General features: G+C 34.6%; 1 pseudogene; it reads left to right on the top strand.

Moving 5' to 3' along the window:
• Nucleotides 1-9,848: 9,848 nt before the first annotated feature.
• On the top strand, nt 9,849-12,840 carry LOC149570045 (agamous-like MADS-box protein AGL104; annotated as a pseudogene).
• The last annotated feature ends 12,113 nt before the right edge of the window (nt 12,841-24,953 follow it).

Genomic DNA, 24,953 nt, shown 5'->3' with positions numbered 1-24,953 from the left:
TTGTAGTGGATACATCCTTATCTCCTTAATCATTAGACATCATCAATTGGCTATCACAAGAAAATTGAGGCTCATGGGATTTTTTGCCCAACTGTAGAACAATTAGCTCCCTCATGGATCTTCCTGACATAAATAACTCATTGACCATGTTGAAGAAGCCTAACAACCTTGAACTAGTTAATCAGATGGATTTATTGCAGTCATGAAACTAACTACAAAGTACACATGTCTAATTTTAGAATATAATTATGAATATGGAAAAGAGATGAAACATAATGGTTCATAGAGAAAATATATGCAAATAAATAGATTTGGTCAAAGCATTCAATGCTAGACTTCTAGTAAGAAATATGAAAAGTACAACATTTCCAACTACCCTTTCCTACTTATCCACACTTAACACCCTTGGAGATGGACTCAGAATAAAATAGCACACATAGATCAAGAAGAAATAATTTTTCTAAGGACTACTTTATGTAATCTATTTCACATAGATTAAACAAATAATAAAGATTTCTCTCCACATATACCTATTTTAGACAACCACCATTAAATATCACACACTAAGGAAGAAATTAACCTTGCAAAAATAAGTCAACTTTAACTATTTAACACTTTTAATCTAGGAATCAAATCTTTATATTTTATATAAAATGATAACTGAAAATATGACTCTCTTAAACATTTATTTAGTTTCACTCTTATGTAATTATTATTTTTTTTTTATAAAGAGGGGTAAACGCTTTGACCTGGAGCTATGAACCAGTGAGGCCACAAATGAGGGACCTCATCCCCATGAGATTTGAACCTTGATGGCAAGGATAACAACACGATAACTTAACCATCACAACATGCCGCTATTGGCAAAAGGGTTTGTGGTAAACCTAGTGTGACTCGAACCAAAGTTGATGCGTAGCACCGGGATCATTAGCCTAACACTACGCCTCACGACTCACCTTCACACCAACTCGGCTACTCACTCACCCTTTAAAGGGTTTGTGGTAAACCTAGTGTGACTCGAACCGGAGTTGATGCGTAGCACCGGGATCATTAGCCTAATACTACGCCTCACGAATCGCCTTCACACCAACTCGGCTACTCACTCACCCTTAAAGGGTTTGTGGTAAACCTAGTGTGACTCAAACTGGAGTTGATGCATAGCACCAGGATCATTAGCCTAACACTACACCTCACAACTCGCCTTCACACCAACTCGGCTACTCACTCACCCTTAAAAGGGTTTGTGGTAAACCTAGTGTGACTCGAACCGGAGTTGATGCGTAGCACCAGGATCATTAGCCTAACACTACGCCTCATGACTCACCTTCACACCAACTCGGCTACTCACTCACCCTTAAAGGGTTTGTGGTAAACCTAGTGTGACTTGAACTGGAGTTGATGCGTAGCACCGGGATCATTAGCCTAACACTACGCCTCATGACTCTCCTTCACACCAACTCGGCTACTCACTCACCCTTTAAAGGTTTTGTGGTAAACCTAGTGTGACTCAAACTGGAGTTGATGTGTAGCACCGGGATCATTAGCCTAACACTACGCCTCATGACTCGCCTTCACACCAACTCGGCTACTCACTCACCCTTAAAAGGGTTTGTGGTAAACCTAGTGTGACTCGAACCGAAGTTGATGCGTAGCACCAGGATCATTAGCCTAACACTATGCCTCACGACTCACCTTCACACCAACTCGGCTACTCACTCACCCTTAAGGGTTTGTGTTAAACCTAGTGTGACTCGAACTAGAGTTGATGCGTAGCACCAGGATCATTAACCTAACACTATGCCTCACGACTCGCCTTCACACCAACTTGGCTACTAAGATTGTTTTAATCTAATTATTTTATTCAGGATTTGTCCTTCAAATAAAAAGAGCTTGTATAGCACAAATCAATTTGAATCAATCATAGGAAAATCCTTTGTTTATAAGAAAATGAATGCGTAGAAATCTTTACTCATAATTATAGAGATTTCACAATTCTATAATTAAGTAGAAACATAAAAATGTGTAGAAATCTTGACTTATAAATATAGAAATTTCATAACGTAAGAATATAAAATATAATAATAATTTGTAAGTCTTTCACATAGGAGATCTTTAGTTCTTAAATTCTACTCTATTGACACATAAAAATAATAACTGACTACAATAATTCTAAACTTGGACCCATTAAAAATCAGAAACAAGAAGAAATATCATAATTCTATAATAAATTAGGAACGTAAAAACTCCCTCATCACTGTCTGAGCGCAGCAGAGAGAATTCCCCAAAATGCTATTTTTAGTTGCATGGAATCTAATTTAAGGAAATGCTCAGACCATTTTTCTGACATTGCTTTATGGGAGAATATGCATGTTGTGAAATTGTTTTAAGAAGGAAAGGAAAGGAATTCAAATAAAACATAATCTAAAACCAGAGATCGGCTTTGTATCAGGTATGCATTTTAGTTTCTTTTTTTGAGAAATAGATGCATTGGAATGTCATTTGGTGCATATATTGCATTTTCTATAAACGGTAATAGTGTTTTTTTCAACGAAAATGTAGACTTTGTGGGGCAAGAAAAAGAAACTAAAATGCATACCTGATACAAAGCCGATCTCTGGTTTTAGATTATATTTTTTTTAAATTCCTTTCCTTTCCTTCTTAAAAAAATTTCACAACATGCATATTCTCCCATAAAGCAATGTCAGAAAAATGGCCTGAGCATTTCCTTAAATTAGATTCCATGCAACTCAAAATAGTATTTTGGAGAATTCTCTCTACTGCGCTCAAATAGTGATGAGGGAGTTTTTATGTTCCTAATTTATTATAGAATTATGATATTTCTTCTTGTTTCTGATTTTTAATGGGTCCAAGTTTAGAATTATTGTAGTTAGTTATTATTTTTATGTGTCAATAGAGTAGAATTTAAGAACTAAAGATCTCCTATGTGAAAGACTTATAAATTATTATTATATTGTAGATTCTTACGTTATGAAATTTCTATATTTATAAGTCAAGATTTCTACAGATTTTTATGTTTCTACTTAATTATAGAATTGTGACATCTCTATAACTAGTAGTTGCATGTTTTTGTACGTGCAACGAGAAGCCAATAGATATGATATGTTTTTACTAGAAAGAATAAACAATTATAAAAAAATTTATCAAGTACATAAAGAAGCAGAGGAAATTGTGGAGTGGAGAAGTCATCACATGAGAAAATATGATACGTAAAAATGAAGGAGCATCACATAGGTTGTCATGTTTTAGGTTGTTCTCCAAACAATAATACTATTAGCATATCGATTTCTATGTACAGTAAGCATGTTAGAACTAGACAAGCCTCTGCATCTTATGTATCTTGGAAGCATTTTTTGCGGATATATGTTAGAATCATGCTTTTTGTAGGAAAATTTTTATTTGGTCAAACACTAAAAGTTCTCAAACTTGAGATAAAAATTGAATGACTTAACAGTACTTAATACTTTATACACTCCCAAACAATAAGGTGAACAACATACTAAACAAAAGAAAATGGTACAAATCAAAAACCATAGTAAAGCACTAAGTAAATCAATGATTTAATGATTTTCATTGAAGTATTATAGCCCCATTGCTTAATCCATGAATAATCCTTTGTGAAAAAGTAAAAGGACAGACTTGAATGCACTTCAAATTAATCTGGTCAAATCTAGTCTGCTATGCTTCATTTTCTTGTGAAGGAAGAAATTCAAAAAGTTATTTGAGATAAATCCAAAATATAGATTGCACCTCTAGATTGAGTCCATGGAGGGCAGAAGAGAAAAGAAAAAAGGCCCTTTCACTAGAAGATTGTAAACAACCATTCATCAGATACTCTATTTGATGACAGCTAGTAGTGTTATTGTACAGATAATTATTTTTACAGAAAAGTGTTTGTGGTTGCATAGGCAAAGAATTGAACATACAAGAAATTAAGTTGGCATAAGTTAAATTGTTTGTGTGACATTATGTTATGGTTGAATAGTATCAAACAAATTCAGAAACAATATAACATTGCTGAATTAGCCATTTGTAGTTGAAAAGAACCAAAATAAATTGTGACAACTTTTTTACTTATAAATAGAAGCTAGTGTGGATGAAATTCCATAGTTTCATGAAATGAGGATACTGTCTGAATTGTGCATAAAGATTAAACAATATTCAACAAGATAGTAAAATGTATATATTTATAGTAAATGATAGTAATTTATTGTGCATGGAGAATCATCAAATTGATTTTAATCTATGGTAAATCAAGAGTAATCATTTTGTGTACATGAGAAGAAGCCGAATTGATTTGAGCCGATTTGAGTGACCTGCAAATAAGATGGTTAAATTGTTAATATGTATCTTTTTGGAGTAGTAGACAACATGAATTTACATTTGTAATTTTATTTATATTAAATTAGTAATTGAAGTTATGTTTAAAAAATTTGAACTGCATGCCATTCAAAGTGGCACATTAATTTCTATAAAACATATTGAAATGTTATGTGTGTCAAGGAATCATTGTGTGTTGTTTTCCTGCAATTTGTTTATAAACTTAGTTAGTAATATTGAAGAAAAAGTTGTTGTTATTGTTTATTAAAATGTAGGAGAGAATTTATATTTAATGAAAAAATGGAGGATAGATTGTTTGGTTACCTATGTGGCTTTAATATTAGTTTGTTTCGGTAGTGAGTTTTTTGATAGCAATTGTAGACGTGCTTCTTCTCTTTTCTTGGCAGCTGTATAAGAATTATTTTCCATCTTCCAGTACCTTTCAAAAGGAAAAGGTGGGTCAATGTGAAGGTTGTTCAAAATTTTAAATGTCAATCCTTGCCTTTCTCTTTTTTCGATGTCAATCATTTCTTTATTTAGGGTAAGGTCCCATGGGCACCCGCTTGCTTAAAAATAGAGCGGGTGTCACTGAGTTATTTTAGGAACTTTTAAATGGAAGCGGTCTCATGAATTTTTAATGTGAATCCCCTTTAAACAATTAGCTCCTACAAACAAGGAAGCTGGTGGTCCCATGAAAATTGTTTAAATTTTTTTAATATGAAAGTTGTATTTCTTCATAATTTTGGTGGGAAAATGAAAATAGATTATTGACAAGTGGCAAAATTTTCTTCTAAATTGGTGGGGCTAATTCTAGCCCCACCCCTTTTTCATCTGCTCAAAATGAAAAAGCTAAAAAGTAGGGGCTCCTATAAAATAGGAAAAACTTCTAATTAAAGCTTTAGCCCCCACCAAAAAAATGCATGGGACCTCCAGTTCCCAAAAAATAGAGCCCAAGTCCCCTCCATGGGACCTTTGCATTAGTGTGAGACCTTGAGATTTGTGTATTATAATAGCCCAAGCCATTGTTAGTGGAATTTGTGTATGACTACCTCCAGTAATTGGAATGATTTTCAAGAACTATAGATTTTGGAAAACTTAGAGAGCATTATTTTGATGCATAAGATGGACACATTTTTTAAAATTAGGCTTAGCCAAAAACTTTGAAATGATGAAAAAGTTGCTAGAAGGATTGCATATACATCCCTACTGAGTTGCAGGACCAATTCAATTGGTTGCTAGGTTAGTCAATGATGTTTGTAATCATTCCTTCAAAGAATTCCGATTGTGTCTATCTACAGTTGGAGGCTCTTTGAGCAACATGTTTGTGTTGTCCAAGCTTCAAAAGACAAGTTCCTCGGATTCTTTTCAGAAAATCCACTTCTAGTTAGACCCATGGGGTTCCTCTTTGTTATCTATGCTGTGGTATTTTAAGTTGTATTCCTTGAAACTATCCATGTTAACTAATGAAACTTCTAATTGAATGTGGGTACGTCATTGAATTTGTAATAGTGGCCATTTATCAATTGTTCCATAGTGAAATATCATATTCAGTCTACCAGTTTCCCCACTTTCGCACCTACCCAATGGGTATTTCTAACCAATAACGAGAATAAGAGTTAGCAAGAGGAACTGTCTATCTCACACAAGAAGAAATAGAAGAACCTGTTGACCTTTCCAAAAGAGGTTCACTCCTGCTATTTATTGTACATAGAACATTTTCAACTGCTCTAGATGAGATTTTTGTATGTTACGCAAATAGGGAGATTCTTTTGTCATCTGTCAAAATGGTCACTAATTGTCAAATGGTTCCAATTTTAATGGCTCAAAAGCCCTGTACACTTATTCTGCCTTTAGCCTAGTCCTCCAGTCAAACAAGTAAAACTAAATCTTTGTCGGGCCACTTTTGTACTAAATGTGAGAAAAGTTAGAGAGACATAGCAATTTTGCATAAGTGTTTGGCCATACTTTTCAATGTATAAGATGTCCATAAAGGACACAAAAAGATAGTAAAGCTTCGTCCAACACCAAGGGGACAACCACTTGAGAAGAAGATGCCTCACTATTCTGCAGTTTTTATCCCAAATTGTACTTCTCAAATTCAAAGGCTATGGGTAATCTGTTTTATTTTTTGTCTTGTTCTTTAGCTCCTATAATTTCCTTTATTTATATTTTCCCTTCACAACAACAAATTTAAGACATAAAAAATATATTTCTGCACTTTTACATAAGAATGAGCAACCTAATCATTTGTGACAGTCTTGGAGTAGGTATGAATCATAATGGTGATGAAGGGAGAAACTATTTCAAGCAACACATGCTCACTTATGAACATGTTTCATTTGGTCAAGAAAATAGTCATCTTACTTTATTAGATGGAGTAAAAATAGTTGATAAATGCAATCTGGAAAATTTCAAAGCTTATTGATGAAAGGAGGAGATTAACCTAATAAAATGAAGAACTTAGTTATTGACAACTTTGAAGAGAAGCATTTTGCATTTTTTCAAGAATCAAAAAGTTGTTGAAATTTAGATAGGCTTATTTTAGTGCACAAGGTGAACACTTTTTTGAAAGAGGCTTAGTTGAGCACTTTGAAAAGTTGACTTAAGTTTCCAAGAGGATTGATTGTAGATTTGATAAGCTGCTAGAATGATTAAATTGTTTGGTGGGTGTTGGATTTCATTTTTTGTGGTCTTAGTAAAATACCCTAGTTGCACCCTAATATCAGCATTGACAAGAACACAATTTAAAACATTTGCACATATGCTTTGGAAAAAGTTTGAAAGGAGATTCATAGATTAACCACAATATATCCTGACACCATTTAAAAAATTTGCATGTAATCTTCAATGATCTAAACTGCCATAAGGTTCTACCATCATTAAGTGAACTCGAATATCACTATGACTATTCACAATTTGGACCAGTTTGATCAGCATTGACCAAAACACAGTTTAAAACATTTGCACATATGCTTTGGAAAAAGTTTGAAAGGGGATTGATAGATTAACCACAATATATGTGGAACTCTTTGGGTATTTAAAGTTTGCAGTCATAGTTATGGAACTATCTAGAGTTTTACCTTTAAAAAAGAGTTTATGAAACAATATATACATGTCCATTCCCATGCAAATACAATCTCCTTCAAGTTAACATTTGCAATTTAAACATTGTTGGTGGTTTTAGTGAATTTCAATTTTTAGAAGACTCTAATAAGGACGTCATGGAAACCTCCAGGTTGTGCTGGACAATAGGGCATCACTGCATTAGTTCCAGCCAGAGTAGGGACATGGGGCTATCATACGGGTTAGGAGGGAGGAGGCCCCTATCTACCGATACCTACTACTAAGATATCTTCCCAGATAGAGGATCCCAAACCTTGGAATCATAGAACTTGGCCAAAGAACTCGACAAGTGCACAATAATAGATTCTTGCATGAGATTTCTATATATATTTTGTTTGGTCATATTTTCTTGAATTTTAGTTTTTAGTTGCACAATAAAATATTTCTCTCCATGATTGCTGGATATGCACAAGAAGGTCACGAGAACGAAGGTTTGACATTTATTGGTCAAATGAAACAAGAAAATATGAAGATGGATATGGAAAAGAAAGTGTTGGAAGGGAAGGCATCCAAATTTATTTCATTGAGCATCTAATAGTATCAAAACCCTTAAATAAGACAAGGTAAAAAGAAAAATAAATCTACCAAGGTTTTCATATTCTGTCAATGCTAATTAGGTCTGCTCATTTTAGCAAACCCATGATTTGAGAAAGGGGGAAATGAAGATTTTTAGATACAAAACACACCATTTGAGAAAGGGAATAGTTACAATCCGTGGATATAGAAAACACACCATTTGAGAAAGGTAAAAATTCAAAAATTCAAAAACGAAAACTATATAACAGTTACGATCCCTGGATATAGAATAGCTCAAGAGGAAGAAAAACTTACCAGATCCTATAAAGAATACACAATATAATGTGTCAAAACCTTCAATCGGTAGCCATTACCACCATTGCAAAATAAAATCCCAAATAGCTATGGCAATATATAATGCCCAAAAATAACTATCGGAAAGGAAATAACAAGACACAGCCGATGAAAGAGGAGAGAAAATAAAAGGAAAGAAATCAAAGGGAAAGAATAGAAAGATTTATTCTAATTTTTTTAGCCAAATTCTATAGAAATTCCAGTGAGGCTAACAATTTGGTAGCAAAAATTTGCAAAAATCGGGAGCAAACCTCCCACAAATAAGCCTATCAATTTAATTATTAGTAAAGATTTCTATGCATTCATTTTCTTATAAACAAAGGATCGTACTATGATTGGTTCAAATTGATTTGTGCTATACAAGCTCTTTTTCATTTGAAGGGGATGGCTCCATTCCATTAAATCTTTAAAGATAATAGTGTTTTTCTTAACTAACGATTTTATTTCTTTTACAAGTTTTTCTTCTAACAATAATATTGCTTTTTGAAAGCCATAAATGAACCAGAGCCATTGCAACTTGTAGGCATGGAGTTTTTTCCAACGGGAATGCTGCTTTTTCCAAATGTAGCTTTTTCATGCATGTCTAATATATGCATCAAAAAACATTCCAATGCATGTGGTTCTCACAAAAAGAAACAAAGAAAGTAGAGAAAAACTCAATCACATGCATTGGAATGTTTTTTGATGCATATATTAGACATGCACGAATACAAATGAAACCCTAATAACCTTAAAATAAGTATCAATGGAAGACAGAAGAATACTGTTGTAGTATTCTTCTTTCTTCCATTGATACTTATTTTAAGGTTATTAGGGTTTCATTTGTATTCATGCATGTCTAACCTGAACCTTTGTAGTCCATTCTACCAGTATTCTATCAAAAAACACATTTCATAATTTGACTTGAAGATTAAAAAGAAATTATGTATTTTGTAGCAGGAGTAAAACTTCAAGTTGATCAAATAACCAGCTTGTTAGATAAACCATCATTTTTATTTATTGCATTAGGAAAAGAAAATGGACAAATCTATATATTTTTGCATCTTAATGAGATTTTTATTATAAATAAAATGCTTCTTAGCAGTAGCAGAGTTTTAACCATGCTATCCACAAGATCTCAACATTTTCAATTCCAATTTATTTGCAGTTTCAATCAGTATCCAATTTTTAACAATTAAACATATCATTTTCTTTAAAATCTATAACTTACTTTTCCTAATTAGCAATTATATCTTATTGTAAACATATCATTATGTTAAATTGAATGTTTTATTGAAACATTTGGTAATTATTTATTGAAATAATTGATAATTATTTTTTAATATATGAATGAATATTTTGTTAATATATTTAATTTTCTTTGTATTTTAAAATATTATTTTTCATCTTACTAATGAATTTTTATTGTTTTAAATGAATAATGCAGACAAATATAAGTTTTGTCTTACTTTCATATAGGTATTCTCCCTTTTCTCTTAAATAAATCTTATTATTATATATATTATATATTGTTTGTGATGGGAAGAGTTAAGCTTCAGATCAAGAAAATAGAAAACAATATAAATAGACAAGTTACCTATTACAAGAGGCGAAATGGGCTTACTAAGAAGGCCTATGAACTCTCTATTCTATGTGATATTGATATTGCACTTATTATGTTTTCGCCTTCTGGAAGACTCGGTTATTTTTCTGGAAAGAAAAGGTAAGCTCTATTAGAACCACTGAATAACTTGTGTTTTTAATGTCTATGTTGCTTCTATACATAGGTTTATTTACTAAAGAGATTTATTTCATATGTTGTATATTTAAGGAACACTTCAAATATGGTGAATATAATTTGGATTATGTATAGTATTTGATATGAAATAAATGTCTAGCATTAGGGGAATTGTCAATTAAAATTTATTCTATTTTATTTTATATTACAATGTTAAATTTTCATTTTCTTTTTAGATTGACAGAAGATGTTATAATTTGTTATGTTAATCTACTAGAACATGAGAGAGTAAGGTATGGACTTTTTGCAATATCTTAAAAAGATAAAAATGAAATTCATAATATTTACTTTTACATTTCAATTTTTTTTTACATATAATATGCTCACTTCAATTCCAATATTCTTGTATCAAATTACTCATTTAATAAGATAGATCTTTTACAAAGAATAAATATAAAATTTCATTAATCTTAGTTATAAGTTGTCTATGAACAAGATTGCTCCATTATTGCACTTATATTAAAGTTTGAATAGACAATTTGTATAAAAATGTATTGCAATTAAAAGTAATATTATACCCACTCTTTTGTAGCTTTTTCACCTACATACCTCTAACAACATTAAGTTTTGAATAAAATTATGTTCATGTTTAGTTTGGTTTTATAACTAATATTTTTGTCATATTTGTTCTCTATTTGGTATAAATTCTATGAAATACGACAAATATATAGGCTTCAAAATCAAGAAGTAAGTCTCAATCTACAATTTTTAGTTTAATTTTTCTTCTTTCTGGTGTAATTTATTTTTGTGAATAATTTATTAATGTAGAAACCAAATCTTAGAATTAGACATAAATAAATGTTATTTTATGATATGTCTTAGTAGCTTTTAAATGAAATATTGAAGAAATTGAAGTACGACAATGATCATGCCAATCATTTATCATGGTCTTTTTAAAATTTATCTATTGTTTTTGTACATGTAGTCAAACCCTTTTTACTAAGTAATAACTTACTAATGAGTGTTTCTACATTCTATCCATGACTATGCATTATCGTCAACAGCTCAAGAAATTTTCCAAATGTTGAGGTATGCTTGATTTCACCATGAAAAAGAACAATGATTTCTATTTTTTAAGTGATGATCCAATTTTGATGTATAATTATTATGATAAATATATAGGTGATTCAAAGAGAAATTAATACATGGAAATTGCATCTACTGAATGCAGAATCGACACTAAGGTAGAGTCTCTTACTTAATCTGAAGTAATATTTTTTCCATTAAATTATAGTACTTTGTAATTTAGTACTTTGATCTTAAAAACATCTAAACATGTGCAATTACTGATATGAAAAAAATCTATTAACATTTTTCATTGATTTCACTATTCATATCAATGCTACCTATACTTTTATTCAATTTCCAATCAAATTATCCCTCCCTTTCTATGAACTCCTTCTCTCTGTAACCCTCTCCTTCACTAAAATTACAAAAATAAAATTGAAAATCATACTGTTACTTTAAGTATAAATCAAATGCCCAGGCAGTATTTGTGGGATCTTAAAGAACTATTTTTGAGTTTGTAAAGAACAGAAATATAAAAAATTTATATAAATATATTGAAATTTCATATAATATTTCTTTTTTTGTTTTAAATCTGCAGGTGTTTGAAAGCAGATCCTAATATGATAACTTTAGTATAGGATGCAGAGTATTATGAGAGAGTTTTGGAAGAATCCTTAATTAAAGTTCAACTTAATAGGGAAAAGAACTCCACTTCTATTTCATTAAATGTCTTTTTGTAAACATATCTTACAAATTTTAATATTAAAAAACCAGTATAACAATTAGTTTTGATAATTATATTATTTTCAAATTCTAAGAAAATTATATTTTACTTCAAAACAAGTTTCAAATATATTACAGAGATTTCTTGAAGAATCTAGCATAGTCTCATATGGCCAAGCTAACATCCATGGTCAATCAAATATGCAGGTATGTTCCATTTGTGAAAAGTTAGAATTTTGTTTTTTTTTTTAAATAGTATTTTCCATATATCAGTGAAGATAAATTTTCATATAGAAATAACTTATTTAATGCCAAAACTTTTCTCTCCATTTTTTTCTCAAAATGTACATGGCTGATCAAAATATATAGATATGTATCATTTGAGCAATGCCCCAAAATTTTCTTTTGTCATATCTAATGAATGGAATAGACTGGCTAAACTTTTAAAATGTTTCATACTAATTTGCATTAGAAATAGATACATTAAATGATGATAAACTATTTTTTTAACTATAAAATTGAATTTGAATTATATTGATATCAGCAGCCACAAAATAGTTCAAGTGAGAGTCAAATATTAAGCCAGATATCATAGAGAGACCAAACCTCTATAGATCTTGCCAATACTGATAGCATCTTCAGCATCAGGTATGTCTTTAAAACTTGTGTTATTCATGGCAATGATAAATGTTCACAAATATTTTGACATTGAATAAGTGTTTGGCTTCTTGAAATGATGGGATAGTGGGGTAGAATGCATGTCTACAACAATTTATCCATCCCTACAACAAGGCAGTGGAGGTATGCAACTTGGAAATAATGCAAGTGAATCCAATATATCAGATTTAAGATATTATTATCTCCCTGTTGAAGACAACAATAGTGATGAGCATGTTGAACATGATATGGTGGGTAGTGATTATGGCTCTACAATGATATTCCCATCCCAATTGCAATCAACATATGGTGTTGACTTGATGGCACATTCATCAATGATGTAATGTATTGATATACATGTTTATAATGTTTTTGCTGACACTTTTGAAAACTATATTAGATTTATTTTTCCAGAAAGGATCTTAAAAATATTTCAAACAACTGTAATTAGTTTAAAACATATCTTTTTCATTGCAATTTTTTGTTTCAATTATTAGTTCATGTGCAATTTTTTACATTTTGACATTTCAAACTATCAAAGAAATTGCAATATTAAATTCTATTACACAAAGTTACAATAGTTAATACTTATTTATTATAATTTAGAAAAGTAACTTTTTCTAATTTTTGATTCCTTGGAACAGATGAAAAAAAAAATTGTTTGAAAAAATACCAAATTTTTAAACAACATTTGAAGCCTATGAGTTGCCTATTCTTCTTGACATGAAAATTCACCAAAACAAACTAAATTCATATGTAGATCCATTAATGATGCAATTTGGTGGTCTATTTTTTATATTATCCTTTAAAGTTGATTATGCTGTTATTTTTCTTCCATTAATTTCAGAGTAGGGCTATAATGTCCCCTCTTTAGTTCGACATGGCATTGATCATGGATTTGCCTATTCCAGACTCTTGTAGGCAAATGGTGTGGAAAAAGAGTCAATTCTATGGATCAGATGGTCATATCTTGCTCTTGAAGAAGTGTTAAGAGGTTATATTTTATCATTATGTGATATTGGGGCCTACATGTTATAATTTTAAGTTGAGTTGCACTTTTTATTTTATAAAATTACTTTATTATAAAAAGTGCATTATAATGAGAATTTATAAAGGATGTTTCTAGAAGTTCTAGCAACTTCTTAGAAAAGTGAATAAATAGAGGGCTGGGCCTCTCATTTGGACATGCTTGGATTTGAGAACTCTTCTACTTCTTCATTGTGAAGACATTTGTGGACTTTGGATCTGCAAATTATTATTCGATCTTTGGGAACGAATCGCTCCCTTTGATTGGCGACTTTGAGGGTGTGAAATATCACCCGAATTGTTGCATAATTGGAGTTGGTATTCAGCCATCTCATTGGAGCTTATTGAGAATTCATTGTTAGGTTTTGTTTGGTTGGAATAAGGATTTCATATTTTCCCTATCATTGGAGAAGCATTTGACAAGAGTTTGAAGACAGAATAGGTGCATTTTTCAGAATTGGCAAAGCAGGGTTCGGAACCACATAATTGCTCATATCTCCTCAACCCCTTGGAGTTATTTTTTATGGTTTTACAGGGTTACTACCTAACCCTAGGCGCCCATTTTCCTTGCATTTGGGGGTCCCAAAACCCTGGTATTATTTTTATCTAGCAGCCATACAGGTACGACCTGGTACGGCCCTGCTAGTTTGGGCAACAGCTGCAAATTAAGGACAGTTTGGGGGTGCGGTTGGAGGTCTTCATCAACGATTTGCATCAGAACTTGGTGTTCTTCCATAGTTCTTCAAACCAAGTTCTTGCATTCTGAAATATATGTCAATTTTTGGGTAAATTTGCTGTCATACAGTCATTGTAATAATCAGTCCAGAATTGGTAATAAAACAATTTCAGAATTTATTGCATTGTAATTAAAATATCGTTCAAAGGCTTTATATATATTGTAATTCTGCGATTATATTCTGAAAGTATCAAATCTAAAATTGCCATATTCTGAATATTGTTACTGTTATTATTCATTACACGCCAAGTGTTTGAAAAAATTCCTTAGTTCAGTTTGAGGGTTTCAGTGGCCTTTATAGAGAGGGTCATTATAGTGGTATCAGAGCCAAAGTCCTGCCATCCTGTAGGGAATTTGGAACAGCTGGGGAAGTGTTTGACGAAATGTCAAAACACTAAAATCAGAGCATGCGACAGAGGCCTTATAATTTCCGCAATACCAAAGCAAGACAAGATAGGATTTTAGACCTGCAGAGCGAACAGTCTAGCTCATTTATCCAGGTGGACATAGAATCCAGTCATACTAACACAGGGGAGGTATTCTTTGATCAAGACTACGACTACAATATGGATAGAGGTGGGAATATTGGTCCAGATCAGCGAGAGGAAAGATTTTTACAGTTATTAGACACTTTGGCACAGGGACAGCGATTAGCAGAACAGAGAGCACAGGAACAGAACCAGAGAATGGAGCTTATGATGCAGATGATGGCTCGACAAATGGGGTTGAACGCTAACATAGGTGGAGGAAATAATCAGAATGGTCACAATCAGAATGGAAATAATTAGGATGAGATACATAATGGAGGCGAACAAATTGGGAACAATTTTGGTCATGCCCCCCAGCAAGCTAGGACAGTGAGTTCGAGGCCTATGATTCCTACGTTCCTTCCTAGAGCTCCAGAGCAGCCGGTACCAGAACCCCAGATCACTGACATACAAGATCAGCTGAGGAGAGATTGGGAAGCAGGAGGTCCAGATTTTACAGCTGTAATCACCTTTAGAGAGTATATGGATGTGCGGATAAAGCATATGCCCCGTGGACAAGACAGGACTCAGAGCTATGAGCTACGAAAGAAAGTAGGAAAACTACAGTTACCATATTATGATGGCTTGGGGAAGTCTACAGCAAGAGCTTGGGTTCAAAAGCTTGACACATACTTTCAATTGAACCCTATGTCTGAGGAAGAAGCTATTAAGTATGCAGCAATTCACCTGGATGGGTTAGCACACGAGTGGTGGCATCATGGTATGATCACTATGGGTCATGCACACATTACCTCATATGTGGAGTTTACGGAGAGACTGATTGAACGTTTTGATAAGAAAGATCCAGAACTCCATTTCAAGGAATTAGCCCAGCTTAAACAGTGGGGATCATTGGAAACATACATTTCAGAGTTTCAAAAACTTGCAGTGTTAGTAACAGATGTATCTGAATGAAGGCTATTGGTTTTATTTATGGATGGGTTAGTTGATCCGTTGAGAGGGTGGATTAAAGCTCTCAACCCTCCCACTTTGCAGGAAGCCATTAAGAAAGCTCGTGACATGGATTCCTCTTCAGCTTCAAAAAACAAATTTTAGGCAAAGAGTTTCCCTTCAGGAAAAGATAAGGATAGGAAACCCTTTCATAGAGAGGCATAGCTACCTAAGGAAGAAAGTAAGAGGCTGGACAAGGAGACACTTAATGACTTGTGTAGGAAGAAGCTATGCTTCTATTGCAAAGGCCCGTATGAGTACGGCCATGACTATCCTATGAGGCCAAAAGGGAAGGCCAACCGAGCAATGTGGGCTTATTACGAAGGCTTAGATTCAGATGGTTCAGAACATCATGATGAGGATCCTGATGAAGCAGAGGGAGAGCAGGAGATAGACAGTGCAGGGCAAAAGCAGGAAACAAAGCTACATTTACAGGAAGCACGACTGTCTAGTATCCAGAGAGAGGGATCTTTCAGACTTCGGGGGGTCTTGGCTGGGCAGAAGGTTATTACATTGTTTGACATAGGTGCCACGCATAATTTCATTGATGCACGATTCATAGAGAAGCGTGGACTCATTACTGAGGAGTTTGAGGGACTAAGAGTCAAGGTAGCTGATGGATACACTCTTCGTTGTGACAGGATGGTACGAGACTTACCTTTGCACTTGAACAACTATGAGTTTAAGGCGGACTATCATGTGATCAACATGGGTGACATGGACATAGTACTTGGGATGCAGTGGCTACATTTATTGAAGGTGGTTACCCTAAGATTAGAGGATATGGAGATACAATTCGAAATGAATGGTAGGAGTCATGTGCTAAAGGCTATCCGTAATGGAGACATCAGGACTATCTCATTTAGGCGGCTGGAGAGATTAACTAGGCATAATGATATAGAGTGGGCAGCAGTTTGTACTTTGATACCTACACAGGAGGAGCAACATAAGGTGGAATATCATCCTGATATTCAGAAGTTGAGGATTAAGTACGAAAAGGTATTCAGTGAGATTCCACCAGGCAGGCCACCGGACAGAGGCATTGAGCATATTATTGAGCTAGAGGAAGGTGCTAAACCTATCATGATCACACCATATCGACATCCAAAGTGACTCAAGGATGATCGAAAGGACCATTGAGGAGTTGCTAGCGATGGGGCACATTCGACCCAGTAAGTCACCTTTTGCATCTTCTGTTGTTTTGGTAAAAAAGAAGGATGGAACGCTTCGGATGTGTATTGATTACAGGGCATTAAATAAGAGAACCATTAAGAACAGGTATCCTATTCCTCGCATTGATGAGTTGATAGATGAATTGCATGGGGCCTGTTATTTCACAAAAATTGATTTGAGATCAGGATATCACTAGATCAGAGTCCGTGAACAGGATATTGAGAAAACTGCTTTCAGATGTCATTGTGGGCACTTTGAGTTTGTAGTCATGCCTTTCGGCCTGACCAATGCACCTGCCACTTTCCAGTCCACTATGAATAGATTTTTCCACCATCAGTTGAGGAAATTCGTGCTGGTGTTTTTTGATGACATTTTGATCTATAGCCGATCATGGCAGGAGCATCTAGAGCATTTGGAGACGGTGTTGAGCATTCTACAGAAGGAGTCCTTGTATGCAAAGGAGTCCAAATGTGACTTAGGGATGACCAAGTTGTTATATTTAGGACACATCATTAGTGCAGAGGGAGTGTGGATGGATCCTGAAAAGATTCGCGCTATTGTTGATTGGCCTCCACCAGAGAACCTTACACAGTTGAGGGGGTTCCTTGGTTTATGTGATTTTTATCGCAGGTTTGTCAGTGGCTACTCACGACATGTAGCTCCCATGACAGATTTACTGAAAAAAGGGGAATTTGTGTGGACTCAAAAGGCATAGGACTGTTTTATGAGATTTAAGGAGATAATGACTACGTGCACAGTTCTAGCATTACCTGATTTCACGAAGCCATTTGAGCTTCAATGTGATGCATCTGGAGAGGGAGTAGGTGCTGTACTTATGCAGAATAAGCACCCCATAGCTTATGAGAGCAGGAAGCTCAGAGGCCCTGAGCATTCATTCATTATATATGATAAGGAGATGTTGGCCATCATGCATGCTTTGGCCAAATTCAGACAATATCTTGTGGGTAGCAAGTTTTGTATTAAAACTGATCATAACAGTCTGAGGCATTTCTTGGGACAGTAGGATCTGAATGATCGCCAACAAAAGTGGGTAAGTAAGTTGCAGGCATATGATTTTGACATCTCATATGTCAAGGGAACTCAGAATGTTGTTGCAGATGCTCTATCTCGAAGGCCACACCTCACTCTTATGGTTCAAATATTAGAGGATTGATGACACTTGATTATAGCAGAGTATGCCAGGGATATATGGGCCTCTGATATAGTAGAGGGGACAATGATTGATACCGGATACACACTTGTAGATGATTTGATCATTTACAAGAACAGGATTTACCTAGTCCCAGGATCGAAGGTTAAGCAACTGATTATGAGAGCACTTCACGACTCACCGACAGCAGGCCATCCCAGGTACTTCAAGACTTACAAGTCAGTTCGAGAGCAGTTCACTTGGAAGGGGCTGAAAGCTAATGTTTTGCAGTATGTTCGAGAGTGTCTTGTTTGCTAGCAAAACAAACAAGAACACAGCTATCTAGCAGGGCTCCTACAGCCACTTCTGATTCCTGAAAGGAAGTGGGAGTGCATCTCCATGGACTTTATCAAAGGTTTTCCCAAGGTACAAGGACAAGATTGTATTTATGTGGTGGTAGATAGATTAACAAAATATGCTCATTTCTTTCCTATCACCACTACACACTTAACAGCTCAGGTGGCAGAGGTTTTCTCTCGGGAGGTTTTCAGATTGCACGGCTTGCCTCAGAACATTGTGAGTAATAGGGATAGCCGTTTCATGATTCACTTTTGGCAGGAGGTATTTCGGTTATGTGGCACGTAGCTTACACCCAGCACTAGCTATCACCCACAAACCGATGGTCAGACAAAAATTGTTAACAAATGGGTGGAAGGGTATTTAAGGAATTATGTGGCAGCTCAACAGCGAGCTTGGGTCAGATGGATATATCTCTGCGAGTATTGTTACAATACTACATATCATATGACTATACAGATGACACCCTTCATGGCACTTTACGGTTATGAAGCACCTAGTTTCTTGGATTTTTTGTTGAGCGACACTCGGGTACCCAGTGCAGGTGAATTATTACAGGAGAGTAAGGATATAGTTGCTACCCTCAAAGACAATATTGCAAGAGCTCAGAACCAGCAGAAGCAGTATGTAGACCAGAAGAGAACTGAGCGTAGTTTTGAGGTAGATGATATGGTTTACCTCATGTTGCAACCATACAGACAATCTACTCTTAAGAAGAGTGGTGCAGAGAAACTTAAGCCACGCTATTATGGACCATTTAGGATTATCAGGCGAGTTGGTGAAGTGGCTTATGAGTTGGAGCTTCTCGCAGACAGCAGAGTGCACAATGTGTTTCATGTGTCATGCCTCAAGAAGGCGTTGGGTCAGAATGTGGTGCCTTCTGTAGTATTACCTCCTTTAGACAATGAGAGAAAATTGATTTTAGTACCAGAATCCATCCTGGAGAGCAGAGAAAAGCAGCTTCGTAGAAGGGTGATCAGAGCATACTTGGTTAAGTGGAAAGATTTACCTGTTGAGGATGCTACTTGGGAGGGGGAGGCTATTTTGCAGCACCCGGCATTGAGATTGCTTGAGGCCAAGCAATTTCAGGAAGGGCGGACTGTAATGTCCCCTCTTTAGTTCGACATGGCATTGATCATGGATTTTCCTATTCCAGACTCTCGTAGGCAAATGGTGTGGAAAGAGAGTCAATTCTACGGATCAGATGGTCATATCTTGCTCTTGAAGAAGTGTTAAGAGGTTATATTTTATCATTATGTGATATTGGGGCCTACATGTTATAATTTCAAGTTGAGTTGCACTTTTTATTTTATAAAATTACTTTATTATAAAAAGTGCATTATAATGAGAATTTATAAAGGATGTTTCTAGAAGTTCTAGCAACTTCTTAGAAAAGTGAATAAATAGAGGGTTGGGCCTCTCATTTGGACATGCTTGGATTTGAGAACTCTTCTACTTCTTCATTGTGAAGACATTTGTGGACTTTGGGTCTGCAAATTATTATTCGATCTTTGGGAACGAATCACTCCCTTGGATTGGCGACTTTGAGGGTGTGAAATATCACCTAAATTGTTGCATAATTGGAGTTGGTATTCAGCCATCTCATTGGAGCTTATTGAGAATTCGTTGTTAGGGTTTGTTTGGTTGGAATAAGGATTTCAGATTTGCCCTATCATTGGAGAAGCATTTGACAAGAGTTTGAAGACAGAATAGGTGCATTTTTCAGAATTGGCAAAGCAGGGTTCGGAACCACATAATTGCTCATATCTCCTCAACCCCTTGGAGTTATTTTTTATGGTTTTACAAGGTTACTACCTAACCCTAGGCACCCATTTTCCTTGCATTTGGGGGTCCCAAAAGCCTGGCATTATTTTTATCTAGCAGCCGTACAGGTATGGCCTAGTACGGCCCTGCTAGTTTCGGCAGTAGTTGCAAATTAAGGAAAGTTGGGGGGTGCGGTTGGAGGTCTTCATCAACGATTTGCATCAGAACTTGGTGTTCTTCCATAGTTCTTCAAACCAGGTTCTTGCATTCTAAAATATATGTCAATTTTTGGGTAAATTTGCTGTCATACAGTCATTGTAATAATTAGTCCAGAATTGGTAATAAAACAATTTCAAAATTTATTGCATTGTAATTGAAATATCGTTCAAAGGCTTTATATTTATTGTAATTCTGCGATTATATTCTGAAAGTATCAAATCTGAAATTGCCATATTCTGAATATTGTTACTGTTATTATTCATTACATGCCAAGTATTTGACAAAATTCCTTAGTTCAGTTTAAGGGTTTCAGTGGCCTTTATAGAGAGGGTCATTACAGGGCTAATTTATTTACAACCAGAGAATCCAAAATGTTCATTTTAAATTTACTGTTCCATTGCAGTTAGGATTTCTTAAAAATGAGATAGTGCAAATGTTAATTCTGATGTCTAAAACAAACCACTCTGCCTAACTTATGTGAAGGAAGCACTTCCATATTATTTTTTCTAATACTTCTTTTACTAAGATTTGTAACACTAAAATTCACCTACGCTTCATCATTATATTGTCACTTTCATTTTTTATATATTTTTATTTCAATGGGTGTCTTTGGAATACTACAATACTATCCCACACATTACATTTATCTGGCAGCATTTGAACTCTTCCTAAAATAATTAAGGAGGCTCCTTACAAGTTTACACACAAATAGAATCAGGTAGTGTTCTATGAACCCATGTTGAAAGTAGTTTTAAAGTTGAAGCAAAAGACTTGGGACCTTCAACTCTTGCAAACAAGGAGAAACACTCTATTCTCATATTTGCAAGACGTGCAACTCCAGGCCAAGCCTGTACTATCAAATTCGGGATTTGATGTCCTGATTTTCTTTCTCTTATGCATTTTATTTGTTCTTAGATTCCTTTCATGAACTATATAACTCAATGAAACTAGAAGAACTTAATTCTACAATACATGATCATGAAAGCTACATAATGAAACATTCTTCCATTCTTTCATTACTACTACAACATATAAGGAGATGGATTCACACAATATTTTCAACCAATGATATCAACAATGGCATCTTTTATTAAAACTTTAAGATTCATACAATGCAAGAAGAATTACATATGGAGTAGAAATCTCATCACTCAACTCATATAATATAGTGAAGAAACAAAGGTAAGAAATGGAGAACTCTCCAACAACAACACTTGATCACAACAATCATGAACTCCTTTCCTCACAAGGTTCCAATAGGAAGTTCAAAGACTCCCAAGCTACCCAACATGGACCCACAAAACCTGCAAATAAGATTTGAACATACCATGGAGAGCTCACCTCCCAACCTAAGCTTCAAAGACACCACCCATTGAGATAGGATAACCAATGCCAAATGGGTCACAACCACAATCAAACCAAAAATGCAAGAACATCACAAGAACTCCAAATCCAAGGATTCACAATGGGTTTCACCTAAGAACCCATGACAAGGGTGAAGGTGGAGTAACCGTGAAGGAGATTTCAATGCCAATACACACAATTTTCATGGCTTCACAAGGCTCGTAGCAATCACATTTCTTCTGTAAACATTCTCCTTATCACCCCCAAATTGTGAGAAATACAAACTAAAATTCAATTTAACTCACAACTCAACCCTAAACCTAAAAATTTTACTTGGCACTCACAATTGCCGAGTGCCAGTTTTGCTTAGCACATGAATATGCCGAGTGGCAATTTGCTTTGCACCAACAGATGTTGAGTGATAGGCAGCAGGTGCTGAGTGAGCTCGGCACAAAGAGGAGGTCGGCACTTGAAGAAAAATGCTCAGCACAAGAAGAAAAATGCTCGGCACAAGAAGAGCTCAGCATACACACAGGAAATGCTTGGGTCCAATGGATGCCAAGTGCACTTAGCTCTAACTGAGAAAGAGGATGCCGAGTGTTTTGTTTCAAACTTAAAAATTATAACTTAGGAAATATCAATGTGAATGCTTCCACCATTAGAACTAGAAAGTCAAAGCTTTAACCTTTCAAACAAACTTGTCAAATGTAATGAATAGAAGAGGAAGATAGATTCAAGTATGCTTGCTTGCTTTCTATTCAATCTTTCATTAAACTATTACGAAATATGGGAGCATTCAGCTTCAACCAGAAAACCCTAAAATAACCCTAAATTGATAATACTTCAAACTTCAACTCTAATGGCTGCATACAATGGTGCCTAGAGCAATCACTGCTTCAATAGGAAAAATAAAAACAACAACAAACTTATTGAGTGAACAAGGGAAACACGTGCAACTACAGGCACAAACTTCTTTCCTTCTTCCTTCTTTGCTCAGCTCTGCAACTTCTCTCTGATCTGCTCGATCTGCAAACTCTACTGAATGAATGTAGAAACATTCCTAGGTGAAAGCACAAACCTGTGTCACCATTTGTGATATTTGGAGGCATTATGACCGAAATAGTTTCGGCCATAACGGTTATGGCCAAACAAGTTTCGACCGTACATATGTGGCAAATTTTTTTGTCGACGTGGCATGCACAGTTACGGCTGAAACACTTTCAGCCGAAATAGTTCCTGCCGTAACCCCAATGTTTCAAATGACTCAAAATATCATAAAAATAGCCAAAAATTGATTGAAAATAATTTTATACACTAGGGGGTTACAGTTGAAACCCTTTTGGCTGAAACTGTTACGGCTGAAACAGTTTCAGACGGAACTACCTATGTGGCATCCTAGGTGGCAGCCACACAAGAAAAATTAAGAACTTCTGCAAACTTCTAACTTTGAAGGCCAATTTGACTTACTAAATTGAATTTCTTTTTTTAAACTAAAAATATATTTTTGTAGGTCTCGGAGTCAAGATTATGATTATATAATTTTTTTAAAATTTTGATTAAGGATAATATGTTATAATTTGAAAATAGTACAAGTAGGTATTTTAAGATTCAGGAAAATGTCTATTCAAAAATAAGAAAAAAATAGTAAATCATGTTCAAAAGTTATTATTTTTTAATTTTGCACTAGAGGAGAGAATCTTCTGCAAGAATATGTAATTTAAAAAAAAAAATATGTAGATTTGATGGAAAAAATTTGACGGGAGAAAAAAACTGTCAATTTCTGATAACTTTGACTTTGACCAATTATAACTTAAAAACTATTAGTTGAATTTCAATTTTTCTTTTTTGGTACACTAGGTATACATTTTTAATCTAACATATTCCAAAATTAGACCAAAATATGAATATTTTCATATATTTGTTTGACGGGAACAAAACTCTATATTTTCAGTATTTAAAAAAAATTAAAAAATTGACTTTAAAAATTAAAAAATAGATAAAATTTTCACTCAATTTTTTTCAAAAAAATTACAAACATAAACTTCATCTAATTTTACACATTTCATTAGTTTACATCATCTTCAAATTCTAAGCACAAATGCCACTTTTATGTCATTAAAGTTGAAGACTTTAAATTCTGATATCACTTCTCCTTTATAAAAGGTGACACAGGTTTGTGCTTTTACCCTCCTTTTTTTCACATTCTTCCCTTCCCTCTCAAGATTCAAATTTCAAAACTTACCTACCAAAAATAAATTTCTTCCGACCATGGATGCCTGCGGTGACCTGATAGGGTAGATGGGCATGGGGCTTGAGGACAACCTGCAAGCATTTGACGTTTAATTTCCAACACAAATGACATCAAGTCATTGACAAGAAAAGGCCCATACACCTTGCTTACTTTTCCTCTTATGCATGAGAAGAGAGCCTCTACTTTCATGGAGGTCACAACTAACCCTTTCACCCCAAGGCCACTTCTTCCCTCCCAAGGGTGAGTAATGTCGTCACACCCATGAAAAATCCCTCAAATAAAATGCAAGAAAAACAAGATTGAAATTGCCATTTCCCAACCCTTACAAGCACAAAACAACAATACATGTAAAATGCAAGAAATACATGAACACTTGATCTTCAACATGCTATACTATTATAAAAATGAAGAGCATCCTTGGAAAGAGCCACCGACCTTACTCAAAATGTGATGGAATGGAAATTTGAGAAGAGCCCTATCCTTTTTTATCCAATAGTCAAACCCTAGTGTCTCTAAATCTAGAGAGTTGGTGAAAAACCACTAAGTTATTCAAGGCCATCTAAAAAGGCATCCAAATCCCATCCACCTACTAGCAATCACTTCTTGATTTGATCCTAAGTCCTTGGGCATCATAATTGTCTCCTACCATTAATGCAAGTTTGGGAAAGTATGTGGATAAGGGTAAGGACATAAGAATTCTCCATTTTTGCAACTTTCAAAAAATGCATCTTTTGGAGGGTCCCTAAAGTTGCTTGGGCCTTCTAGTGGTACTTAAATCCCACTAAATTAAGCTCCTATGATCACTTTTTGGCTTCTAAAAGTGAATTAAAATTTTTAATTCAAATTCTTCTTTTGTGGGACTTCACATGATACCTCTAAACAAATGTGATTAACTTAAGCTCCTAATTAAATTTAGTTTTAGTCTAAGGGTCTCATTGCCAAACCCTAATTGACATGTC

The sequence above is a fragment of the Cupressus sempervirens genome, chromosome 3 (assembly GCF_028749045.1).
Source record: "Cupressus sempervirens isolate cs-2001-9-10 chromosome 3, ASM2874904v1, whole genome shotgun sequence".
Taxonomy (NCBI): domain Eukaryota; kingdom Viridiplantae; phylum Streptophyta; class Pinopsida; order Cupressales; family Cupressaceae; genus Cupressus; species Cupressus sempervirens.
The sequence above is the reverse complement of the archived record's forward strand: the minus strand, read 5'-3'. Positions and strand labels throughout refer to the sequence as shown.